General features: G+C 43.0%; 1 long non-coding RNA gene across 2 annotated transcripts in view; it reads right to left on the reverse strand.

Annotated features, from left to right (window-relative positions):
• Positions 1–2,718, reverse strand: part of LOC104954266 (uncharacterized) — a 6,563-nt gene extending 3,845 nt beyond the window's left edge. The window contains exons 1-2 of one of the 2 annotated variants that reach the window (XR_799317.1): positions 2,607–2,718; positions 81–197 (exon numbers count right to left, since the gene is read on the reverse strand). This is a non-coding gene — a long non-coding RNA (uncharacterized lncRNA). Of the gene's footprint in view, positions 1–80; positions 198–1,495; positions 1,670–2,606 lie in introns of those variants that run through there. The other variant, XR_799316.1, reaches the window with a different exon arrangement.
• Positions 2,719–6,120: the final 3,402 nt, after the last annotated feature.

Here is a 6,120-nt window from a genome sequence, read left to right on the forward strand (position 1 = left end):
GTGTGTGTGTGTGTGTGTGTGTGTGTGTGTGTGTGTGTGTGTGTGTGTGTGTGTGTGTGTGTGTGTGTGTGTGTCCTCACTATGCGGGGGGGGGTTGGAGGCTGAATGTGGACATGCTGAGCCTCTCGGAGCTCCTGCTGGCTGCAGACGCTGCAACTTGTTCAGCACACAGCTCCATGTCTGCACCAACAAAACACCTGAAAGAGAGGCACAGCACACGGAAGTGGAGTTCAGTGGGAGGAACATGAAGTATAGAACTAGCCGAATGTAAAAATACTCAACTTTTGTCTGCAAGTCAGCAGAATAACAGCAGGAACATGCACACGCTGCAGCAGATAAAGTTTGCTTTGAGCTAGTCTAAACTAATCTGCCACTTAAAGGTCCCCTATTATACTGTTTTTCATCAATATAGTATAAAAAAAATGGTAAAATGGACTGTACTTATATAGCGCTTTATCCAGTCTTTTTAAGACCCCTCAAAGCGCTTTACATACTACATGTCATTCACCCATTCACACCCATTCATACAGAGCAGTGTACCTTACTCTAGGACCTAACATTCACACACATTCACACACCGTTGGCCATGCCATCGGGAGCAACTCAGGGTTAAGTATCTTGCCCAAGGATACATCGACATGTTGACTGCATGGGCTGGGATCGAACCCACAACCTTCTGGTTGAAAGACGACCACACTCCCTCACAGCCACAGTCGCCCTCGTATAGGTCTCAGATATATACAAAACATGTCTCTGAATTGTTTGGCTCCAAATACCAAACAGATCATTGCAGCATTACCCATAATCCCCTCTGTTTCAGCCCTGTTTCAAAAGTGCTGATTCTCTGTCTGTTACTTTAGATGAAAATAAGGAGCCTCTCCGAGAGAGATTTGGTTAAAAAGAACACAATGGTGCTCTAGGAGGAGATGCAGTTGATAAGGTGGGGGGGGGGTTAACTTGGTTGGTGATTGGCTGATGGTTACACAAGCCAACAAAACTGTATGACATCATAAAGTGGCCAAAATCTGATCAGCTCTGACAGGCTTTTATAAAGAATGATCAGGACAAAAAGAGAGTGAATCTTTTTTCCTGAAACCTTCAGATTCTCTTTCACAGAGGGGACACATGTTTATGTATTAAAAAAAAAAGTGGATTTTGCATAATAGGTGACCTTTAAACTACAGATATTACACACATCAGATGACTTCATCTGTCATTTCAATCAATGTCGTATCACTTTTAGAAATGTTTCTTATTCCTTTCAGACATTATCCAAATGTTTTAAGGACAGTTTTCTAGAGCTGCCGCTGTATGCTCATGTTAGTCCCTTAGCCAAAAAAGAATCCCTATTATCCCTCTTGCTATAAATAATTTGGTAATCAATAATCCTAAAAAGGGTATTTTACATGCAACATGTCTTTAAATGCTGTTTTAAGCTTCTACATTTTGAGAGATTTGCTGCTTTTCTCTGTTGTTAAAGCTTAGATGTGATTACCTGTTTCTCTTTGCCACCCAAATACAGGTCAGGGATCCATGCATAAAACAAACCAGCTTTCCTCCTTGTAGTACATTTTAAAAAGGTTGCATGTAGAGTGATCCTTTTTTGAAAAACAATTGGTACGTCTCGATAAAAGTCTTTCCTCTGCTGTACTTTGAGCTTTGGCCCTCTTGCTAAAAATAAATTGCGACAACCTTTATGTCCTTGCTGCAGGATGTCGTCACGTAAACACACATTAACAAGGCGCAGCAAGATCCAATTACAGAATAAGTTTCATATTAACAACACCCCTTTAGATGCATTCAGGTCAAAACAGGAAGACTGCATGCCAAACGTCTGCAGGATTGTATGAATGCTGGTTCACACTTCAGCTGCCAGCTATTAATGGAGATAATGGGAGTTGGCTTCCTTTACATTGCAGAATTGATTTTACATTTGTATTACTTACTCTTGGACCGGCCCCAGAATTTATATTAGAGCACTTTCTGTAGACATTTAAGTTAACTGCAGACAAAACATTTAATGACTCAGTTTAAAGATAGCATTACTTTAAAGTTACTGAATGCTTTTTTATGTGTTCATGTGTGCTTTAACTCTTTGTTTTATTATTATATTTTAATATTTCTTTTGAGTAATTGTATACGTTACTTTGGTATTTATTCAAAGTAATGCATTTTCTCTTTGATTAGTTTTTTGTATTGAGTTTTAGTTAGTTTAAATGTGTTTCTGACTGAGTGTAACTGTAATGCTGTGTTTTTTAAGATATATTACACATTCAGTGTATACATTGATTAAGATTTTTTGAATTTTGACCAAAAATGCTGACGCAACAGGTTAATGAATTCTGTCCAATAGTATTGTTGAAAACAAAGGAAAAATATCACTGAATATTTTAAGCCGTAGAAAAATAAACAAGTCTGATGCAATTCCTGATTTACCATCCACCCTCTGCCACCACGTGTGCACAACATGCAGTAAATCAGTACTTCCTGATTAAGATAAATAAACACTTAGGTTGTATCTGAGCTTTTGGGCCCTCAGGGGTCATTAGCCTTTACTTCGGTTGAGAATTTCTTTTAAAATGTTAAAATAATGAAAATAAACTCACCATCTGCTGCAGTTTGTTCTCTGTCATCGCTCACAAAGTGATTGCGTCCTCTCGAGTTTTTCATTCAGCTTTACCTGAAAGATAAACTGGTTCTTTGCTGTGTGGCATTCTTCTGCGCGGTCACATTCATTTTAATGACGCAAATACACTATCTGATGGGCGAACAGCCAAATCTCCTCCTACCATTGAACACAACACTTAAAAAGTGAAAGGACAATAATGTGTCATACTTTTTAATGATATTACTATATCTGGGAGGAATTTAAGCATGAGCAGCTTTGGCATCATGATCCCCATGCAGGATTATTGTAATGCTATTTGATTTGATTAATGAACTCAAATTATTATTTGTATTGTAGCCAATAAAAGCAGAGCATTAGAGATTGGATTTAATTACACTGAGCAAAACACTTTCACAATGGCCCTTGTATTAAAGTAAATATTGACAGGGAAACAATATGAAAGACTACAGTATGATTCCACAAACCACATGTCTAAGTGGTGCTCCTGGAGGAATTGAACACTTCCTTGTTACTAAAAATAGAAAATCAGTGCAGAGCTAAAAATAGTAGTGATTACTGAGAAGTTCTGCGTGACTGCGTAATAATTACTCAATCTTTAAGGTTACCAGGATATCGCCACTTCGAGTCTTAATCGGTTACATTGATGACTCACTTTACCTCACATTTACTTTATACAGTATTGATTGTCCTTCCTCCTTATCTTCCAACCATTTGGACGCAAACTTGCATTTCCCCATAACGATGTTGTTTAACAACCGGCGTAAACGGAAAATAGTAGGGCCATCTTAAGACTAGCTCGCGGTGTAGAGCGAGCCGGAGAGGCTACTAGAAAATAAAAAGAAGTGTCGATTCGCTGGTGTTTGTTCGGCCCCGTCGCCAAAGGTTGCGCGCGGACGTTCTCCGGCCGGTACTCTGGTGGCGGTCATGATCTCTGACGGATGGAGTCCGATATTATACCCATGCGAGGACAAAAGCGCCTAGTTCGTCCCGTCTATGACAATCGTAGCAAAGGACAGTATGAGTGTATCCATGTTAGAGATGACGATCTGTAGTCCAAATTTTATAGTCAATCGTTTTATACTCAGGTGAGATTAAAAAGTAGTCTAATATAGCTTATTACATTGTTAGGAAGTAAAAATTTAAAAAAATCTAAATTTAAGTATTTTTGGAGAGTCCAATATGTCAATTCCCTTCCGCGTGCAGGTCCCATGGTCAAGGCCTAACGAGACGCTGCTCAAGCCGAGTCCTGAGCCTGCTGATAACCAGCGCGTCAACTCTTCGGACCCTCTATCCCGCGACTGTGGTTTGCCGCTTTTTGGTCTTTCCTACCAAGCAGGTGTGCTCGCGTTCCAACTCTGAGGCATCTTCCACCATCATGAAGCGAAGTATGGTCGTCCACTTTTGGGGTGCGCTCTCGAAATCTGGGATGAGGTCGTGATTGTCCCCGAACCGACGAGCTTGTGAGTGAGTAGAGGTGCGTTCAGGGGGCCGCTCTCCTCGTCTCACGCGCAGATGTCCTTGAAGTGCTCGAGCGTTGCGGTAAATAGTGCAAAGCAGCGGATAAAGTGGCGACCTAGCGTTCTGCCATGCCTGGGAGAGTCTTTATGATGATGGCTGGTTTAGGACGTGCTCTCCGCAGTCGAGCTCGGACGGTAGGCTCAGCAAAGTCTCATGAGTAGACACTCATTGGGTCCAATCTATATAACCAACTGCGGGCGGAGACAAATAGACATCTCCCCGGGGGGTTACGCGGGACCAGAGTGACCTAATCACCTCCCTTCAGGTGGTCTCCGAAGGGGTTTAGGCAATCTCGTGCTGCAGTGGTCACAGCGTAAACATACAAACAGCACGAGCTTCTACCAAGTCAAACAAGCGAGCAACTCTCGCTGGCCTGAATGCATCAGCCCCTCCGGTCATATCAGGTGATCCAGAGGTGCGTTGGGAATGGGCCCGATCGGGCGAGTTGGGGTATGTATTGGTGCGGGTCATGTAGTCAAGCCGGTGCGGTGTTAGGTGGCCGTATCCTACGACCATCGCCACAGGATCCGTAGGGGTCGCGAGAGAGTAATACGTTTATGTGCCTCCGCTCTGGTCACTACGACCTTATGAGTCCTGCTTGAATGGCAGCGACCGTCCATGGCTATCTAACCCCTCGTCTGCCCACCTCCCGCCGCTTCTAACACTACATCACCGCTGCCAATATTTCCTACACCACACCCTCTCCCCGATCCTGTCATCACACATTCCACGTTTGCGGGTTCGATATTAGACATTAGACGACTCGTAGTTCATTTCTACTCAATAATTTCGGTATTATTGACCTTCGGAGCTAAGCGCTGAAGGTGACACCAAGCAATGTCTGCAAAAATGTACCTCTATTCGGGCGAATTTTGCTTATCTAATTCATTTCCGTAATACCAGACACAAAGACGACAGTAAGTTTGTTCTGCCGACCCTCCCCTCCCCCGCCCCGCATAGAGTACATTTTAGATAGCCATGTGAGTCCTATCCTTTTAAGGTAATCCGATTTGACATTGGACGATCGAGCGAGCTAAGGTGCTGATTTTGTGTTGCAGTTATAAGTCTGTATTTATTTCGTCCGCTGACATCAGCTGGTACTCGTATCTGCCTCAATACAAAACATATACACTGAAAATCAAAACAGTCAAACGACTGTCATACTCCTTGTAAGTCACCGAGTACTCACAAAACACCGATTGTCTACTACCAACACATGGTGATGCGCAGTAAGAACTGACCGTCGTTTTTGTTGTTAGTGTGCCGTCACGTAAGAGACCTGACCTCGAGACAGGTTAGTGTGTGTCTTCACAAGAGGTTTCTTCTGGAGTTGCTATATAATTGGGTCTTTAACTTAGGTGTTGTCACTGGTTGATTATGAGGTTTTCTGGTTGTATTTGTGCGGGTATATATGATGAGGTTTCTATTACATGGGGTTTTCTGGAAGGTTGTCATAGCTGCGTCGTTAATATCAATGGGTCTCTATACAATGGTAGTATTTTTTGAGCGGCGCGCTGAGTTGTTATGATGAGAGTAATCTTACGTGGAGTACGTCAGTTTAAGCTGAGTCTTTGTCAATTGAACCTTATGGGAAAGGCAGTTACACTTTACGACGCCCGCAAAACAACTTAACGACCGACGCAAAACACTTCGGACCGACACCGCAGAAACTACTTTACCGACCGCCCGCAAAACACTTTACGACCCGCCCGCAAAACACTTACGACGCCGCAAAAGCTTTACGACGACACAAACCACTTTACGACACCGCAAAACACTTTCCGACCCACAAAAGACTTTCCCGACGCCGCAAAACACGTTTACGACACGCAAAAGACTTTACGACAACACAAAACACTTTACGACACCACGTGCGAAGTCCCCGCGTGGCCTATCGTTGGAACGGGCACTTAGGATGCGTGGCCGAATATCTACTCGGGACTTTCCTGTAGCGCCGCGAGTGACGAACTATT

The sequence above is a fragment of the Notothenia coriiceps genome, unplaced genomic scaffold (assembly GCF_000735185.1).
Source record: "Notothenia coriiceps isolate Sejong01 unplaced genomic scaffold, NC01 NC01_scaffold00023139, whole genome shotgun sequence".
Taxonomy (NCBI): Eukaryota; Metazoa; Chordata; class Actinopteri; order Perciformes; family Nototheniidae; genus Notothenia; species Notothenia coriiceps.